Here is a 20,460-nt window from a genome sequence, read left to right as displayed (position 1 = left end):
ATAAAGGTATCTTTCCCTATATAGGTACCATATCAAATAGTAAGCTGATACGCAGACTCACCAAGACTCTTGAAGCTGTAGTAAACGAGACTATAGCCGCCCTAGGCAATCTGACAGAGGAACAATCAGTGATGAGAATTGTTGTTCTCCAGAATCGTCTTGTCCTTGACGTCATCCTGGCCGATAGGGGCGGAGCTTGCAGGGTCATCGGATCCAGCTGCTGCATATTCATACCAGAAAATTCGCCATCTGTATATAAAGCTATAACACGCCTTCATAAGATTGTAAGCCAGATACACGAGAATCCAGGCACTTGGACGTGGTCCGGGTGGTTTTGGAGTGTGATATCAGCCTGGGGATGGAGAGTTCTATCCTTCCTAGGTATTGGCCTTCTTATGCTTTTCAGTTGTTGTTTATGCCTGCAATGTGGACCAGCGATTTGTGGTCTGTGTGCCACATCATGCATTCCATATCACAGTTCTCGTTCAAAATGCTGGAAGAAGAAGGAAGAAGAAATGATGCTCCATGAGCAAATCGATGGAATGATGAAGATTGATATCTCTTGAAGGGCAAGTAGGGGACAAGGAGGGAATGTGGAAATGTGGATTTTCCTGATCAGTTATGTCCCCTATCTTGGACCCCAACGGTTCTATATGCATGTTACAAGTACATGTATGTTCCCTCCAGTTCCAGTTTCTAAGACGCAAACATATGTGTGTCTACCGTCGACATGTTCTCTGTCAGATCCGCCATCAATGGGCTGGATATTCGATTCCTAAGTATGAAAGGCCACCGACTTTATATGGCTAAGTTACTCCATTTTTACAGTTCAGGCAAGTAGGCCCGATTCTGTCCTCAAAGCCTTTCCCTGCTCTCTGTCTCTGACAGCTTCAGCTTGAGCTCGCATCTGTATCCATGAACTTTGTCCTACTCCCTGTGCAGCTAACGGTGCCTGCCTCGGCCAGTTTTCGCCTGCCTGCCAAGAAGCTGTATTTCACCTTCGAATTATCTATTTTGCTCTCCAGCCGATGCATTCCTGTCTAGTGATTTAGGTAAACATTTCCTTTAGCTCACAAGCAAAGGACTCAGCCTTTCCGTCCTCCTGCAAGTGATTCATAGCCCTGTTGCCATGGAAAGTTTTCTGCCTCTCGCATCTCATATAGACACTTAGGCGTTTGTACACGCACACACAGTTAGTATAGAATAGATTCTGTCCGAGAGTCCTTCCTTGTGGATAACATAGTTCTTTAAACATAGGATGTTAGATATGATTTGGGATTAGGTTGACTTGACCCCCCAGACTTCTCGTCTCCACATGTAGAGCTAAATGTCAAGTCCCTTCACCCCCTAGTTGCACGTCAATCACACGTCATACTGCTGCGCGCGCATCTATGCCAAGTATTATCTTATAGATCCACCTATGTCTGATAATCCTAACCAATCATGTTTCTTTTATTCCTTATTACGCCTAGTTTCGATTACGCACCTGTTATGTCACTTTTCTTATCAAATGTTACGCCTTCTACATTCGTTTCATTGTAATGTACTTATTATAAAAATGCATGTCTGTCAATAAAGTATTGTACTTCACTTCCTGAACCCTCGTGGTGACGGAACCTGAAGGCCGCGACTCGAGTCGGCCATTTTGAGTGGAATAAAGCCCATTTAGAAAACCTCTTATACCACGGATTCTGCCTCTTGTTATTTTGAGCTATTTTACTTTATTTTAAGATTCCGTATGAAATTCAGTCCGGTAAAGAAGATTTTATTTACCACAGGTTGTGTGTGTGGTTGTGTGTGTTTGTGTGTGTGTGGTTGTGTTTGTGGTTGTGTGGTTGTGTGTGTGGTTGTGTGTGTGGGTGGTTGTGTGTATGTGGTTGTGTGTTTGTAGTTGTGTGTGTGTGTGGTTGTATGTGTGGCTGTGATTGTGTGTGTGGTTGTGGGTGCGGCTGTGGGTATGGTTGTGTGTGTGTGGTTGTGGTTGTGTGTGTGTGTGTTTGTGGGTATAGTTGGGTGTGGTTGTGGCTGTGTGTGTGGTTTTGGGTGTGGCTGTGGGTATGGTTGTGTGTGTGGTTGTGTGTGTGGTTGTGTGTGTGTGGTTGTGTGTGTGGTTGTGTGTGTGTGGTTTTGTGTGTGGTTATGTGTGTGTGGTTGTGTGTGGTTGTAGGTGTGGTTGTGTGTGTGGTTGTGGTTGTGTGTGTGTGGTTGTGTGTGCGGTTGTCTGTGTGGTTGTGTGTGTGGTTGTGTGTGTGGTTGTGTGTGTGTGGTTGTGTGTGTGTGGTTGTGGGTGTGTGGTTGTGTGTGTGTGGTTGTGTGTGTGGTTGTGTGTGTGGTTGTGTGTGTGGTTGTGGTTGTGTGTGGTTGTGTATGTGGTTGTGTGTGTGTGTTGTTGTTGTGTGTATGGTTGTGTGTGTGGTTGTGTATGTGTGTGGTTGTGTGTGTGTGTGTGGTTGTGTGTGTTGTTATGTGTGTGGTTGTGGTTGTGTGTGTGTGTGGTTGTGTGTGTGTGTGGTTGTGTGGTTGTGGGTGTTTGTTGTGTGGGTGTGGTTGTGAGTGTGGTTGTGTGTGGTTGTGTGTGTGGTTGAGTTTGGTTGTGTGTGGTTGTGTGTGTGTTTGTCTGTGTGTGTGGTTGTAAGTGTGGTTGTGTGTTGTGTGTGTGGTTGTGTGTTGTGTTTGTGGTTGTGTGTGTGTTGTTTTTGTGTGTGTGGTTGTGTGTGTGGTTGTGTATGTGTGTGGTTGTGTGTGTGTGTGGTTGTGTGTGGTTGTGTGTGTGGTTGTGTGTGTGTGTGGTTGTGTGTGTGGTTGTGTTTGAGTGTGTGGTTGTGTGTGTGGTTGTGTGTGTTGTGTGTGTGCTGTGTGTGAGGTTGTCGTTGTGTGTGTGGTTTTGTGTGTGGTTGGGTGTGTGTGGTTGTGTGTTTGTGGTTGTGTGTGTGGTTGTGGTTGTGGGTGTAGTTGTTGTGGTTGTGGTTGTATGTGTGTGGCTGTGGGTGTGGCAGTGGCTGTGTGTGTGGTTGTGTGTGCGTGGTTGTATGTGTGTGGTTGTGTGTGTGGTTGTGTGTGTGTGGTTGTGTGTATGGTTGTGTGTGTGGTTGGGTGTGGTTGTTTGTGGTTGTGTGTGTGTGGTTGTGTTTGTGGTTGTGTGTGTGATTGTGTGTGGTTGTGTGGTTGTGTGTGGTTGTGTGTGTGTGGTTGTGTGTGTGGTTGTAGGTGTGGTTGTGTGTGGTTGTGTGTGTGGTTGTGGTTGTGCATGTGGCTGTGTGTGTGGTTGTGTGTGTGGTTGTGTGTGTGGTTGTGGTTGTGTGTGTGTGGTTGTGTGTGTGGTTGTGTGTAGGGGTTGTGTGTGTGGTTGTGTGTGGTTGTGTGTGTGGTTGTGTGTGTGGTTGTGTGTGTGGTTCTGTGTGTGTGGTTGTATGTGTGGTTGTGTATGTGGTTGTGTGGTTTGTGTGTGTGTGGTTGTGTGTGTGGTTGTGTGTGTGGTTGTGGTTGTGTGTGTGACAGTAATACTAAAAGCATCTCAAAATAAAGGAACACAAACATCGAATTTGTGGTTGTGTGTGTGGTTGTAGGTGTGGTTGTGTGGTTGTGTGTGTGGTGTGTGTGGTTGTGGTTGTGCGTGTGGTTGTGTGTGTGGTTGTGTGTGTGGTTGTGTGTGTGGTTGTGGTTGTGTGTGTGTGGTTGTGTGTGTGGTTGTGTGTAGGGGTTGTGTGTGTGGTAGTGTGTGGTTGTGTGTGTGGTTGTGTGTGTGGTTGTGTGTGTGTGTGTGTGGTTGTGTGTGTGTGGTTGTGTGTGTGGTTGTGTGTGTGGTTGTGATTGTGTGTGTGTGGTTGTGTGCGTGGTTGTGTGTAGGGGTTGTGTGTGTGGTTGTGTGTGGTTGTGTGTGTGGTTGTGTGTGTGGTTGTGTGTGGGTGGTTGTGTGTGTGTGGTTGTGTGTGTGTGTGTGGTTGTGTGTGTGTGGTTGTATGTGTGGTTGTGTGTGTGGTTGTGTGGTTGTGTGTGTGTGTGTGGTTGTATGTGTGGTTGTGCGAGTGGTTGTGGTTGTGTGTGTGACAGTAATACTAAAAGCATCTCAAAATAAAGGAACACAAACATTGAGTTTGTGGAAAGAGAAAGCACTCAAACGGGTGCAGCAAAGCATTAACACAACAACAAAACAAACAAGATCACTTAGCGAAGACTGAGTGCTGATAATGGATACACACAGCCCATCATCTTAAGAGTTCGATTGCAGCCAATGTGCACTCAAACCTGTGAGTTGCACCCCATATTTCATGAGTTGTAACTGCTGCAATCACCATAGCGCTTTGAGATCTAAAGCGCTACATAGATCTAATCGATTAACCAGTCGCCAACATGCTGTGCTTTTAAAGAGAATGTGCGAAAAGTTTCCAGCTTCCTCCTCATGTCCTCATGAAAGCGCCAACGAAAGGACTCGTTGTGCTTTTAAAGAGAATGTGCCAAAAGTTTCCAGCTTCCTCATCATGTCCTCATGAAAGCGCCAACGAAAGGACTCCCTGAATGGTGCAACGGACATGAAGCAGCCGCTGCGATCAGAAATAAACACTGTGAACGTTGTTCAGTTTCACAGTTACATTTCCTTAATGTTCTTTAAGTCACAAAACAGTAATACTAAAAGCATCTCAAAATAAAGGAACACAAACATCGAGTTTCTGGAAAGAGAAAGCACATTGTACGTCAAACGGGTGCAGCAAAGCATTAACACAACAACATGTTCTTTGATGTTTGATGTTTTTTGAACGAGAACATCAAAGGGGCGCCGCAAAAGTGATCGTGGGCGAAAGTGAAAGTGATCACGGGCGCTTAATGAGCATGACGAGGTTTGCCAGCCTCTGTTCCAAAGCGCGCGCCCGCGCACATGCACTGTAGCTCTAGGCTGACCATGGTGGCATTTTTTTGAGCCATCAAAAAAAGTCTCGCCAGATCAGCGCATGGGCTGGGTCAGGCGAGACCTAAAAATGGCCACCCAAGCATGCACATACAAGTGTATGTACAGGTGGGCATTTTTGTAATGGTTTTTTAATGAAGTTTCACAAAAACCATTGCAAAGAAAGCAAGCATTGGAAAAGCCCACACATTTAGACACAAAGCCAGACCCATTTGCTTTGCCAATGGTTAATACATAAGTAAACCTTAATCTATGAAATACTCCATCCTTCATCTTCTCGTTTAGTCTGGGAGCTTTGGAAATTGGATGGGCTGCTGTTGTCAAGGAGTGTGTGGGGCTTGCTTGCAGGTGAGAGAACAAGAGAGTTACAGGTGGCCATGCGAGGAGGCAATCATATTGGGCCCATGAGAGGGAAGTTGCAAGTGCTGCGAAAGGCAGAGGTAGCATCTATTCCAGTACAATGCCAGTGAAAGCAATGAGAGCATGGGGGTGCCGTATGTTCCTGTTAGAGATAACTGGAAACAACAGACATACATTTGAGAGTAAGGGACATTTGTTGTCCACCAAATGGGAAAGAACTGCTAGAACAGCATCGGTACAGATGACTGCTGGTTATGGTTGGCGGCAGTGACGCTGCATCGCGCTGTCCTGCTTAAGCCCACAGTCATCTCCATTGGATGAGTGGTAGAGTGTCAATCATATTCATGGCAGTGCTCCAGCTCAGCATGTCTGATGTCCACAGCCTGATGCTTGTGGCATCCTGCTGTGAGGGGGCGTGTGAGGTCATAAGCAGTGCATTCTGGGGGGCGCAAGTTATAGTTAGCTGAGCTAACTATAACTGCTGAATTTCTCTGGGTTTGTACGAGTTAAACTTAAGCGTAACTATAAAGACTCTGTAACATTTGTTTTTTTCAGTGAATAAATATATATATATATAACGTTAGGTAATGGAAGTACGCTGTGCTGCGAGATGCCGAATTAAAAGCCTCTTCGCCAGTAATGGACCTCAAGTTTTTGTGTTACCTGGTGGTGCTTGATGGGCTGCTCCAGGCCCATTGTATTGAGGTCGCCCTGAAGGGTCGGGGGCTCCGGATATGGAGAAAGCTGTGTGAAAAAAAAAAAAAAATATATATATATATATATATATATATATATATATATATATATATATATAATGTTTCCAAAAGGTCCCCCAGATATGAGGCCGCTCTCCAGAGCAGGTAAGTGTCACCACTTTAATGAAAACGGACTGATTCTCACACCGTAATGGTGCCCCCCTGGCATGACGCGTTTCGAGGCTTCCAACCTCTTCCTCCGATGCCAGACACACAAGCAGTCAATATCGCATTCATCTGCACTGTCCTCGCACGCCATTTCTTCAAATGCTTCAATTTCTAATTGGCCTCTGGTGTGCCGTTTCACCGATGCATGCTGGGACCTGCAGTGTGATTACGCCGCTTTCACCCCTCTGGTGGGTCGAGTGCTTGTGCAAAATGAAGGGGCCAATCCTCAGCCCTCCATTGAGCCCCCGAGTGAGACGCAGACCGTTTAATTTTGTATCCTGCTCAGCCGATCACAGAGGAAATGGTTCCCTGCGCAGACCAGCCCAGTCCAATGGCGGTGCGTCGCCTCCACGGCCTGGCAGCGCCGTGAATACTTGTTTCCAAAAGGTCCCCCAGATATGAGGCCGCACTCCAGAGCAGGTAAGTGTCACCACTTTAATGAAAACGGACTGATTCTCACCCCGTAATGGTGCCCCCCTGGCATGACGCGTTTCGAGGCTTCCAACCTCTTCCTCAGATGCCAGACACACAAGCAGTCAATATCGCGTTCATCTGCACTGTCCTCGCACGCCATTTCTTCAAATGCTTCAATTTCTAATTGGCCTCTGGTGTGCCGTTTCACCGATGCATGATGGGACCTGCAGTGTGATTACGCCGCTTTCACCCCTCTGGTGGGTCGAGTGCTTGTGCAAAATGAAGGGGCCAATCCTCAGCCCTCCATTGAGCCCCCGAGTGAGACGCAGACCGTTTAATTTTGTATCCTGCTCAGCCGATCACAGAGGAAATGGTTCCCTGCGCAGACCAGCCCAGTCCAATGGCGGTGCATCGCCTCCACGGCCTGGCAGCGCCGTGAATACTTGTTTCCAAAAGGTCCCCCAGATATGAGGCCGCACTCCAGAGCAGCCATTGGACTGGGCTGGTCTGCGCAGGGAACCATTTCCTCTGTGATCGGCTGAGCAGGATACAAAATTAAACGGTCTGCGTCTCACTCGGGGGCTCAATGGAGGGCTGAGGATTGGCCCCTTCATTTTGCACAAGCACTCGACCCACCAGAGGGGTGAAAGCGGCGTAATCACACTGCAGGTCCCAGCATGCATCAGTGAAACGGCACACCAGAGGCCAATTAGAAATTGAAGCATTTGAAGAAATGGCGTGCGAGGACAGTGCAGATGAACGCGATATTGACTGCTTGTGTGTCTGGCATCTGAGGAAGAGGTTGGAAGCCTCGAAACGCGTCATGCCAGGGGGGCACCATTACGGGGTGAGAATCAGTCCGTTTTCATTAAAGTGGTGACACTTACCTGCTCTGGAGAGCGGCCTCATATCTGGGGGACCTTTTGGAAACATATATATATATATATATATCTATATATATCTATATATATATATATATATATATATATATATATATATATATTATATATATATATATATATATATATATAAAAATTATATATATGGTACAAAGTGCAGTCTCAAACGTAACCCTGCCATGGACGAATATCTTAAGAGGGTGCTACATGGATGTAAGACAGCACAGGGGCACTTGCTGAATTGCATGACTTTGACAGTTAGGACCTGTGGAAAGAAAGCTTGCGTCCCCAAAGGAATTAAGAAATCCTATGGAAATGATCCTATAATTGTGTAAGGCTCCCATTGGAAGCCTCTTGAGAAAAACTGCATCGAAATCCGGTGATTCGCTGCTGTGATTGGTGGATTACAAAAAGGGCACCAACTGTTGTGACATCACCAGGGGAAGCGCTCACTTCCCCTTGGTTTGGGAGCCGCACGTGTGTCTCAAGAGGGCTGGGAGCGGCAAGATAATGGTGTTGGCTGTCTCACGTGCTTTCTGCCTCTCCCGGGTTCCCCCCTGACATGATGGCGGTGGGTGAATCCAGATATTATTGTGCCTGCACCAATTGCCTTCCAACCGGGCAACGCAGGTCTCTGCAGGGACAACAACCTGCGCTGACCAGCGGCTTTCGCAGAGCTGGCTGCTTTGGGCAGGGAGGGGCAGGAAGGCGCAAAGGGAGGTAGGTGTGGGTGGCAGGAGGCCAGGTTTTTCTCTGTATATTTGGATTTGGGTGGGGGTTATTTTCAGAGGATGGCGGGTGTGGGTGGCCGAAGCACAGGTATTTATTTTTCAGAGAATACATAGAGAGTGTTGGGGGTGGGTGGCAGGTGGCCACATTTGTTATAATTGTAAGGATAAGCGCTGATATTTATACATCCCTCATTACTTTGGTGTGGCTCGGTGGCAGAACACTGTTTTGTTTCCTCCAGAATATCGCAGGAGGTGGGTGGAAAATGCAGAGGGTGAGGAGGGTGGAGGGTAGTACACTAGGTACCTAATATTTCAAGGGAGGTGATGCTGATGGCGGTGCAGGAAGGTAGCGGGATGCCAGGTATTATTTTTTTCAAAGATGGAAGAGGCAGGAAGACAAGAGGTGGTGGTGGTGGGGGTTGTGGCAGGACAGCAGGTGTGACATAGCGCAGTGGGCTAAGGATGGTTAAGCCATGTTGTGTATGGCTGCGCTATAACTCATCCACCCCTGCACAGCTGTTGAAAGCAGGGGCAGCAGATTTAACTGCATTACATGAAGTCGTGGATGAGTACCAGAGGATGTTTTTCAATTCTGAACCCCTAGGTGGAAAGCATCCCTGTTATTTGCTGCTATCCTTCTATAATTCGATATCAGTGTAACAGCAAATAAACGATGCAGGAACATGGGAGGTCCATTGTCCCATACGAATAAAAAGATGATTTAAAAAACTGCTTCCTACACAAGGCTACTAATAAGAAGGGAAATATTAGAAATTAAGGTCTCCAAGAGAAGCAAGCCCAGGCAGGCCAACCAGGCATCATGTGAATTAGCAGTTCCTGCCAGACACTAGAAAACAATAGAGGGAGCTTATAAATCTCATAGCATTGCCATAACAATGACAATCAACAGCCTGAAATAACAATGTCCATAAGAAAAGCATAATTAGCTTCTGGTATCAGAGACTCAGCCTTCAATGGCTATTAAAATATCCCAATCTAAGCTACCAAATTACAGGATATGAAGTGAAGCAGCTCAAACATTTATCGTTCTCATTGTTCTTTGTTATTGAACATAATTTCCTTCTAATGCATCAAACACCTCATTTACCAGATTTTACTCCTTATCTGCACAAACAGCTTCATAAAAAATAATGGTGAGGAGCTATATAATCAGAATCAAGACTGTAATGTACAAACCTATTCGTTTGAACCTCTATTTGTGTTAGGAGGGGATGGTACCGGGATATTGAAACCTCAATATCATCTGACAGAAAAATTGTGTCCTAAATATAATTTAGAAACTATAGCCCCATTTGGGTTAATGATCAAAAAGCAACACTCAATATTTAGGACACAATATTTCTGCCAGACGATGCTTTTGCTAATGATATTCTGACGCACAACCCTTCGTAGATTGAACTCCATCCAGGTGACTTGGACATTGGTCGCACACGTTATACACGTCATTCAGTGTGCTTGTTGAGGTTAGTTCCAGGCCGTGAATGTCACGAACCTCAACCAAGATGTTATTAGTCTTAGTTTTACTGGAAATTTATAGGATGCTCCCTCAAGGTCACCTTAAAATTAAGAAAACATCCTGAAAATCGTGGCAGTGTTCTCAACATTGGGGTGAGAAACCCTTCCCCTTCACCTTGTGTACTTGTGTACAATCCATACTTTCATTGGTTCTAAAGCTCTGGATGGAACCAGGGATAAAGAAACCATTTCAAGGTTGGTTAAGTTCATGAAAACCTGAAGATTAGGTAATTGTGTTTTTGTTCTAATTATATTGGCACATAGTCATCACCTGAACTGTCTTTGCGATCACTTATTGTTGACTCCTATACATATATGTGATATCTCAGTTATGAGAGAAAACAAAGCAGTGCCACATGAAGTGTTCAATAGACCACAGGCTCATCTCATCACACTGGAATCCCTTCCACATTTGCGCTCAAAAGTATGGCTTATTATTCCCATCTTATTGTACAATTGTAACCGCAGTTGAAGGTTCAAATATATCACCCCCCCACTCTTTTTCTCAGAGTGTATTTTTTAAGATCGATGCTAGGTACAGGCTTGATGCTTCGAGGTTGTCCTTGTTATTGATTAATGAAATGAAACAACATCTGTGGACAGTTCCTTATTTCTGGTCTGCAGACTCCATCTAGTGAGACAGATATCCCTTTAATTTCTTTAAAGACATGATACGGTCACTAGTCCCTTTCTGGACCAAGATTATCAATGCCTCACTTCTTCAAGGTGAGATCCCGGACTGCCTGAAGTTAGGTCTGGTTCTGCCTATTCTAAAAAAACGTACGGGTGACCCAGAAGATTTAAATAATTTCCGACCTATCACAAACATCCCTACTTTAGCAAAACTCCTTGAGATATTTGTTCATGAACAACTTTGTAACCACATTGAGGAATTCCAACTCCCTGATCAAATCCAATCGGGCTTCCGTCATGGCCACAGCACCAAAACAGCCATCACTCATAAAGTGGATGACGCTCTCACAATGCTTGACCAGAACTAATCCTGCCTATTAATACTACTTGACCTCTCATCTGCCTTCGACACTGTCAAACATGACAATCTACTGAGTCTTCTGGAACGTAGGATGGGGCTCCCAGGCTCAGTACTAAAATGGTTTGCCTCTGTTCTCAATAACAGAACTCAGAGAGTAAAATCCAATAAATCACTGTCCAATTTCAGTCCCTGCACCCTGGGTTGCCCCAAGGGTCCTCTCTCTCCCCCATGCTTTTCAACCCATTCATGGGACATCTTACACAAAATCCTCAAAGCATCTAACATCCAATATCACATGTATGTGGATGATACCCAGCTGTACATGAAAATCTCCTCTCCTCAAGACACTCAACGGAACCCTGTACAAAACCCAAAATTGGTTAACCTTCAGCCACCTCAAACTGAACACCCTCAAAACGGAATTCCTTCTTATCTCACAGACCAAGCAAGCCCTTATTGTGAAGAAATGTTTGAGAAATCTCTTCGCTCTCAACTGTACACCCCTCATCATAGACTCTATGAAATTGCAGGGGAATAGTGCTGGATAAGAACTTAAACATGTATGATCACATCAGCACATCAACCAAAGGAGCGTACTTCCAACTCAGCATCCTTAGGAAACTAAAACCATTCCTTCACCATGATGACTTCCAATCTGCTGGGCAAGCGTTAGTCATCTCACGGTTAGAATACGGCAGTGCAATCCTCTGCGGCCTACCGAGATACAGATTAGCCCCTCTCAGAGCATCACTGAATGCAGCGGATAGGCTCACCACAGCCTCCAAGAAATTCAACCACATCTCTCCGGACCTGAAATCTATAAACTGGCTTCCGTTTGAGGCAAGGATTCAACTAAAACTTGCATGTATGACACATAAAGCACTGCACTTCAACACTCCTCTGTACCTTGCAAACAAGCTAGAACTCTCCTGCGGTGCCTGTTCTTCAAGGAGCTCCAGTACCTTGCTGCTCAAACCTAAGAAATTAAAAAAAATGAAAAAGTAAAATCGATCATTCTCAGGTATTGCCACGAGAATTTTGAACTCCCTACCGCTGGAAACTAGACTGATTCCATCAACATTTACCTTCAAAAAGGAAGTGAAAGCTTTACTGATGAGCTCCTCTTTGAGTTAGAAGCATCTGTCTTTTCTGACTGCTCTTGTGGCTCCTCCGAGCACATCGTTGAAGTTACATGCTTCTGTCCTTCCAGTCTGATTTGGTGGCTCCCCTGAGCCCAAGGCATGCTCCTCCTCATGTCTTCTTTCTTCCTTTCACGCACCGCTGATTACTTATGCTACTGGAAAACTATTGGGTCCTAATACCTGCCTCTAGGATGGCACTACGTACCTGTTGTTATTTGTATATATTGCTGCTTTTCTCCCGCAGTTGTCTACCTTATGTGTTCCGCAACTTGTATGTAAAGTGCTCTGATACCCTCTAGGGTGATGTTCGCGCTATATAACACTTTTAAAATAAATAAAATAATATAAATCCCAGTTACAGTGACTAATATCATGTCCCCTTTAATAGCCCTTTTCCAGTCTACAGTCAATCCTTTTTTATTCCTCCTGAGTTCACACCTGGTATGGAGCCAGAATTGTTGATTTGTGTTGATTCAGACTTCTGGTATATACCTTCAAAACATTATTGAGGGTTTCTTTTAAAATGTGCTGTACTTAACTAGAGTTTAGAATGAGCCTTTCTAATGCATTCTTCCATGCTATGCTCATCTCTCTAACACCTGCATTACTCTAACACTTTAAGGCACCAGCGAACTAACCAATATCTCCATCTGCCTATTTTGGGCAGACTGACAGTGTTGGAAGGCGTTCCCCGGGGAGGCTGCGGAATGTGTTCCCGACCACCCGGAGGCCCACCTTACCCAGAGTTAGGCCGAGCAAGAGCAGGGAGGCCCTTCCTGGAAGGGTCTCGTACCTAGGATCACACACGCTGCGCTTACTCTCTTCTTCGGATAGAGGGACACCACAAAGTAATTCGTTGTAAGATAATATGCTTTTATCGGTGGTTGTCAGGGATCTTTATGATCCGGCAGGCAGGTGCAGAATTAATGCCACAAGCGGCAGCTATCTCGTGATGAGGGGAAAAGGGGTAGCGGGACAGTCTTTGAATCAGTGTCTCTGCGAGGTATCCGGCGCCCAGCTCTCAATCCTCGAGCTGAGGGGATGTTGCTTCTCTCGGCAATCGCTGCCGATTCTCTTGGAGGAGCGGGCCGCGAGTCACTCAGCAGGCACCGGAGGGTCGTAGTTCAGGGAGCCGCAACAGCGTCAGCAGGGCTCAGATGGTTCAGAGTTCGGGAAGCCGCGACAGCGTCAGCAGGGCTCAGATGGTTCAGAGTTCGGGGAGCCGCGACAGCATCCGCAGGGCTCAGGTGGTTCAGAGTTCGGGGAGCCGCGACAGCGTCCGCAGGGCTCAGGTGGTTCAGAGTTCGGGTAGCGTTCTTCTGTTCGGGGAGCGATCGAGCCGCGACCAAGTCAGCAGGCTCTCGTCAGTCCAGTTCTTCTCTGCCCCACATCCCTTCAGCACCCCTTGTTATACTCCCCCTCCTCTTTGAAGTCCGGAGTCCTCGCGGAGAGGGGCCTGGTGCCTGGGGGGCGGTGTGATGGGGTTTCCTGTCGCTCGGCCCTTTGATCTGTTTAGGTGGGTCCAGGAGGGACTCCAGACGCCCAGCAGGCGAGGCGCCCGCTCACCGGGGGCCTGGTGGTCGATCGAAACCTCCCTCGGGGAAGAAACCAGAGGTGTGACAGGGTCGGCGCCTCTCGGTCTGGTCTGGGTTGGGGGGTTTCGCTCTCCCTCGGCCGGGCATGCGTGTTGGGGATCTGGTCGGCCCTCGGGATGTTGGTCCACGGGAGCCGGAAGGCCGTGTCCACGAGGTTCGGCGTGGTTGTAGTGTAACTTGCTGGTCGGGAGGGCCCACGCCACGAGGCCGGTCTCACACGTGCCCCCCCCCAGCTGAAAGGCGGGGAGAACTACCCATCCACTTGGGGGTTCTCCTCGCTGAAGCGGAAGAATCGGGACAGGCCGTCCGCGTTGGCGTGGTCCGTCCCGGGGCGATGTTCCACAGTGAAATCCATCCCTTGGAGGGAGATGGACCAGCGTAGCAGCTTGGGGTTTTCCCCTCGCATCTGCATCAACCACCGCAGGGGTCGATGATCTGTTTGTACTCGGAAGTGTGTTCCGAGCAGGTAGGGCCGTAGCTTTTTGAGGGCCCAGACTACTGCGAAGGTCTCTCTTTCAATTGTGCTCCACCGCTGTTCCCGGGGCAGCAACCTTCGGCTGATGAAGGCTATGGGTCGATCTATGCCTTTGTCGTCGAACTGGGAGAGGACTGCCCGGATGCCGTGTTCCGAGGCGTCCGTCTGGACCACAAACTCCTGGGCGTAGTCGGGTGCTTTGAGCACCGGAGCCGCGCACATGGCGGCCTTTAGGATGTTGAACGCCTTCTGGCAGGAGGGAGTCCAGTGTACTTTCTTGGGGTGTTTTTTGGAGGTTAGTTCTGTGAGAGGGCCTGCGATGCTGCCATAGTTCTTAATAAACCTTCGGTAGTAGCCGGTGAGGCCCAGGAAGGCCCGGACTTCCGTTTGGGTTGCGGGGGGTTCCCAGGACAAGATGGTGTCGATCTTCGGCTGGAGGGGGGCGACCTGCCCACTTCCCACCTGGTGCCCCAGATAGGTTACGGAGCCGTGCCCAATTTGACATTTGCTGGCTTTGATGGTGAGGCCGGCCCGGTGCAGAGCCAGCAGGACTTGACGGAGGTGCTGGAGGTGCTCGGCCCATTGGGAGCTGAAGACCGCTATGTCGTCGAGGTATGCTGCGCTGAACCCCTCTAGTCCGGACAGGACCCTGTTCACCAGCCGCTGGAAGGTGGCCGGGGCATTCTTCATTCCAAACGGCATCACCCTAAAGCGGTAGTGCCCATCCGGGGTGGAGAAGGCGGAGCTCTCCTTGGCTCCCTCGGTGAGGGCAATCTGCCAGTATCCACTGGTCAGGTCGAAGGTGCTGAGGTAGCGAGCGGCCCCAAGGCGGTCAATGAGCTCGTCGGCACGGGGGATAGGGTGAGCGTCCGCTCGGGTGACCGCATTGAGTCCTCGGTAGTCCACGCAAAACCTCAGCTCGGGGGCAACACCCGGGGTAGTCGCTTTCGGGACCAGGACTACCGGGCTGGCCCAGGGGCTGTCGGAGGGTTCAATCACCCCGAGGTCTAGCATCTTTGCCACCTCGGTCTGGATGCAGGTTCGGACCTGATCAGGGACCCGGTAGGCCCGATGTCTCACTGGCGGGTTGTCGCCGGTGTTCACGTCGTGGACACACCAGTTGGTGACCCCAGGGGTCAGGGAGAAGAGGTCCGCGAACTGCCCTAGTAGCTGGCGGCAGTCGTCGGTCTGTTGGGCTGTGAGGGCGGTTGACAGTCGCACTCCCTCCACGGACCCATCGGTCTCTTTCGCCCCCAGGGGGTCTGGAAGGGGCTCGGTGTCTTCTTCGGCCCCATCGTCGGTGGCCAGGAGTAAACTCAATTCGGTCCGTACAAAGTGAGGTTTGAGGCGGTTCACGTGGAGAACCCGGAGGGGGTTCCGTGGGGACTGCACATCGACGAGATAGGTGACCTGGCTCTTCCGCTCGACCACCTTGAAGGGCCCAGTCCATTTATCTTGGAGAGCGCAGGGTCTCACCGGGGCCATGACCCAGACTTGTTGGCCCGGCTGGAACTCGACCAGCGTAGCATTCTGGTCATACCAGCGCTTCATTTCTTCCTGACTAGCCTCGAGGTTCGTTTCTGCGAGTTCTCTGAATTTTCGGGTCTGGTTGCGGAGCGCCAAGATGTATCGGAACACATCCGGAGGGGTCCCCCGGGGGGTTGTTTCCCACCCCTCCCTGACCAGGCTCAGGGGTCCTCGGACGGGGTGTCCATATAGTAGTTCGAATGGGCTGAATCCCAGGGATTTTTGGGGAACCTCCCGGTAGGCGAACAGGAGACATGGGAGGAGGACGTCCCACCTCCGGCGTAGGGGTTCCTCGAGGCCCATGATCATTCCTTTCAGTGTTTTGTTAAAGCGCTCGACTAGTCCGTTTCCTTGGGGGTGGTACGGGGTGGTGAATTTGTACGATACTCCGCACTGCTGCCAGAGGGACTTCATATATCGGGAGATAAAGTTCGTACCCCGGTCACTCACGACTTCGCGGGGGCCGTCACTGTGCGAAGACGGATGGCTTCGGGGTAACGGGTGGCATGATCCACTAGGACGAGGATGAACCGGTGGCCCTGGGTGGTCTTGGGGTCCAGCGGTCCCACAATGTCGATTCCTACCTGTTCAAAAGGGGTACTGACGACGGGGAAGGGCTGTAGCGGAGCCTTGCGCTTGCCCCCATTCTTTCCGCTGGCCTGGCATGTGGGGCAGGACTTGCAGTGGACCTCCACATCTGCTCGCATCTTGGGCCAATAGAAGTGGGTGACGAGTCGTTGGTAGGTCTTATCTTGGCCTAAGTGTCCGGCCAGGGGTACATCATGGGCCAGGCCCAGGAGGAGACTTCGGAAGCGTAGGGGTACCACTAGTACCCGGGCCGATCCCAAATCGGCCGACTTCTGTTCGCTGTACAGGAGGCCGTTCTCCCAGTATACCCAGTGGGTGCCAGTCCGGTCGCCTGCTGCTTGGGCCTCGGCCTGTTGTCGGGGTCCAATGAGGGACGGGCAGGTGGATTGTTCTTGGCAGAACTCTTCACGGGAGGGGCCCCCTTCGCAGGGCCACTGGGCCAGTTCTGGCAATTCCTCGAGGTGGGTCAGGGTTTCGGGGTCGAAAGGCACTGACCCTTCGTCGGGAGCGGTCAGTTCGTCCAGAAGGGGGTCGTTGGCCTCTGGTGGTGTATTCTGGATCTCGGGGATGGTGGCGGTGTCTAGCGGCATGGCCTCTCCCCCCTCGGAGGAAGGCGCCCTGAGAGTCATTGAGCGCGTGGTGGCGCATACCCACTCGGGTAGGCCCATCATCTCGAGATGGGCCCTTCGTTCCACTTGTCCCCACGGGGAGTTCTCAAGGTCGTTACCCAGGAGGCAGTCCACGGGCTGGGAGGTTCGGACCGCTACCTTTAACTTGCCGGTGACTCCCCCCCATTCGAAGGGGACTAGGGCCATCCGGCAGAGGCTCTTGGAATTGTCTGAGGATATGACGGGGTAAAAGGCGCCAGGCAGGATCTGATCTTCGGAGATCAGGTGACAATGAACCGCCGTGACACTCGCCCCCATGTCCCGGAGGCCCTCGATGCGGTGACCGTTGACCGTCACCTGCTGTCGGTACTTCTTCGTGTTGGCGGGCAGGGACGTTCCGGGGACCATCTCCCGGTCCCCTAGGGAGACCAAGGCCATGGCGGCTGGTTCCCATTCTTCGGAGTCTTCTATCTCTTCCCCCAGGGCTACGGAGGCCATCTGTCGAGCCGGCGGGGTTGTTGTGGTGGTCCGCTGGTACAGGGGACACTGAGGGTAGCTGGCATAGTGTCCGGTCTATTGGCAGCGAAAACAGGGATCCTCACTCGGGGCCCCGGCCTCCCTGGTGGCCCGGTGCTGGCCGGAGGTGGAGCTGGAAAGGGCGGAGATTGTCCTCTGGGAGGGCTGAGCGGGGGTCCCCCCGGGAGCTCCCTTTGCCGGCCTTGATTCCCTCCGCCCCTCTGGCGGGGGGTCCCTGACTGTGGCGACCGTAGTCTCCCACAGGGCCCCGGGAGGCCCGGGTGTTCACCCATCGGTCAGCCTCGACGGCCAGTTTTCGAGGGTCTGTGAGTTTGCTGTCCAGGAGGTGCTGGCGCAGCTCTACGAAGCAATTAGCGGACAAGTGTTCCCATGCGATTAGGTCGAACAGCTCCTCAAAGGTGGAGACCTTGCTGCCCTTGATCCATCCGTCCAAGGCCCGGCTGTAAAAGTTCACGTACTCCACCCAGGTGGTACCGGTTATCTTTTTGCAGTCTCTAAACCGTTGCCGGTACATTTCAGGGGTGAGCCCATATCTGGCTACTAGGGCCTCTTTCATGTGACTGCAGGAGTTCATCACCGTGGAGGGCAGGTCCAGCAGGGTATCTCTCCCCTCGCTCAGGAACCGGCCCCACAGCCCAGCCCCCCAGTCTTTCTGCGGGACTCGGTGGGAGGTCATGGCGACTTCGTAGGCCTTGAACCATTGCTGAATATCGTCGTTCTTATAGTATTCTTTCACCACATCTTTGGGGATGTGGACCTTTGGTTCCACGGTGGAGGAGATGGGTTGTGTTCCCGAGGGTCGGGCCTCCTCCTTCCTAGCCTTGAGCTCGATTTCTTTTAGGCTACGTTCGTGCTCTAGTTGGAGTTTTTTCTCTTCGTGTTCTCTCTGTCGTTTCTTTTCCTCTAGTTCTCCTTGTAGGCGTAACTGTTCCACCGCCAGTTTTTTTTCAGCCAGTTTTAGCTCTCCTTCGATTTTTTATTTTGCTAGTTCTAGTTCGTGGTTGCGATCTCTTTCTCGATCCGCTAGTTCCTCTGCGGATAGGCCCCTCTCGGGGGCGCCGTTCCTCCCTGGGGTGCTTCGTGGTTCGTTGGGAGGCTCTCCTTCTGTTTGTGTCCGGGGAGTTTCCGCCTCGACCCAGGTTTTTAATGCCCCCTGGAAGTCCTCTTTCGTGCTCAGTCCGGTGGTAGCGATTCCAAAGTCTTTGCAAAATTGTTTCAGTTCTCGGTGCGTATAGGATTCTAACTGGTCCTTTTGGAATGCCGTGCTCGGGTTGGTGCCTGCGGCACCTAGGGAAGTTTCTCCTTCCATTCTTCTTGGTAGTGCGTAAGCCGTCTACTGCACGATCTCTAGGTGTTGGCTCGGATCCCGTCGCCTGCCACCAAATGTTGGAAGGCGTTCCCCGGGGAGGCTGCGGAATGTGTTCCCGACCACCCGGAGGCCCACCTTACCCAGAGTTAGGCCGAGCAAGAGCAGGGAGGCCCTTCCTGGAAGGGTCTCGTACCTAGGATCGCACACGCTGCGCTTACTCTCTTCTTCGGATAGAGGGACACCACACAGTAATTCGTTGTAAGATAATATGCTTTTATCGTTGGTTGTCAGGGATCTTTATGATCCGGCAGGCAGGTGCAGAATTAATGCCACAAGCGGCAGCTATCTCGTGATGAGGGGAAAAGGGGTAGCGGGACAGTCTTTGAATCAGTGTCTCTGCGAGGTATCCGGCGCCCAGCTCTCAATCCTCGAGCTGAGGGGATGTTGCTTCTCTCGGCAATCGCTGCCGATTCTCTTGGAGGAGCGGGCCGCGAGTCACTCAGCAGGCACCGGAGGGTCGTAGTTCAGGGAGCCGCGACAGCGTCAGCAGGGCTCAGATGGTTCAGAGTTCGGGGAGCCGCGACAGCGTCCGCAGTGCTCAGGTGGTTCAGAGTTCGGGGAGCCGCGACAGCGTCCGCAGGGCTCAGGTGGTTCAGAGTTCGGGTAGCGTTCTTCTGTTCGGGGAGCGATCGAGCCGCGACCAAGTCAGCAGGCTCTCGTCAGTCCAGTTCTTCTCTGCCCCACGTCCCTTCAGCACCCCTTGTTATACTCCCCCTCCTCTTTGAAGTCCGGAGTCCTCGCGGAGAGGGGTCTGGTGCCTGGGGGGCGGTGTGATGGGGTTTCCTGTCGCTCGGCCCTTTGATCTGTTCAGGTGGGTCCGGGAGGGACTCCAGACGCCCAGCAGGCGAGGCGCCCGCTCACCGGAGGCCTGGTGGTCGATCGAAACCTCCCTCGGGGAAGAGACCAGAGGTGTGACAGGGTCGGCGCCTCTCGGTCTGGTCTGGGTTGGGGGGTTTCGCTCTCCCTCGGCCGGGCATGCGTGTTGGGGATCTGGTCGGCCCTCGGGATGTTGGTCCACGGGAGCCGGAAGGCCGTGTCCACGAGGTTCGGCGTGGTTGTAGTGTAACTTGCTGGTCGGGAGGGCCCACGCCACGAGGCCGGTCTCACAGACAGCATTAAAGGCTTTTTGGCAGATCCCTTCTAGCTCATGGCAGCTTCACTGCAGGTGTTCACATCCCACCTTATTGTCATCTATAAAGTTAAAAATGTGTTTCTGAAGCTAAGGATTCAGAATATCTTCTGTGCTGAAGCCCCTCTATCCAAATCACCTTGTAAACAAACACTGGCTCTCCACAGTGACTTCTCTGCAGGTCATGGTCACTGTGTGCATGGCTGTGATAGGGACCTCCCGCTGGGCGGATAATGGCTTCCCAATCCGCCACTGCTTCAATGTGATTCTCTAGACCATTGCACTTGGCCTATTTCACCATCAATTGTTTAAAAGGATGATTTGTTTGTACACCTCTCACTCTATTGGCCACCTGTCTCTCTGTTTCTAAAGCTCCAAGAACCCCTAAGTCCTAAGAGGCTTGCTTAGAAGCTTGCATATCTTTGATGGACAATTAGCGTAAAAAAATTAATTTGCTAATTTGAAAACGTAAAATTTGACTTTCGCACAGCTGTTGCTATGTTGTACATCGCCTATTAAAGAGTTTATCAGTGAAGGAAAATAGGAAGCCAGGCCTTATTTCTTTTCCTTTTTAGAACTTGCCAAGTTCACAGGTCAGGGACATGTGACCAGGGCTGCTAAAATGGAACTGGAAATTTACGCTGTGGCCTAGTGTGTCCCGTTGCAGCTTCCGTCCATCTCCTGTGCTCCCTTACACCATAGCCATTCCAGCCCACTCGGTGTCTCCTAT

The 20,460-nt window shown here is 50.5% G+C and overlaps 1 protein-coding gene and 1 long non-coding RNA gene across 3 annotated transcripts in view; one reads left to right on the top strand and one right to left on the bottom strand.

Annotated features, from left to right (window-relative positions):
• SEPTIN9 (septin 9) overlaps positions 1-20,460 on the bottom strand; it is an 844,294-nt gene that overhangs the window by 643,038 nt on the left and 180,796 nt on the right. The gene's annotated exons all lie outside the window — the stretch shown is intronic.
• The window catches only part of LOC146810002 (uncharacterized), a 93,236-nt gene continuing 80,107 nt past the window's right edge, over positions 7,332-20,460 (top strand). Inside the window, exon 1 of one of the 2 annotated variants that reach the window (XR_014965616.1) lies at positions 7,332-7,447. This is a non-coding gene — a long non-coding RNA (uncharacterized LOC146810002). Of the gene's footprint in view, positions 7,448-8,079; positions 8,220-20,460 lie in introns of those variants that run through there. The other variant, XR_014965615.1, reaches the window with a different exon arrangement.

Source organism: Triturus cristatus, chromosome 7 (genome assembly GCF_964204655.1).
Source record: "Triturus cristatus chromosome 7, aTriCri1.1, whole genome shotgun sequence".
Taxonomy (NCBI): Eukaryota; Metazoa; Chordata; class Amphibia; order Caudata; family Salamandridae; genus Triturus; species Triturus cristatus.
This window is presented reverse-complemented; position numbering and strand designations above follow the sequence as displayed.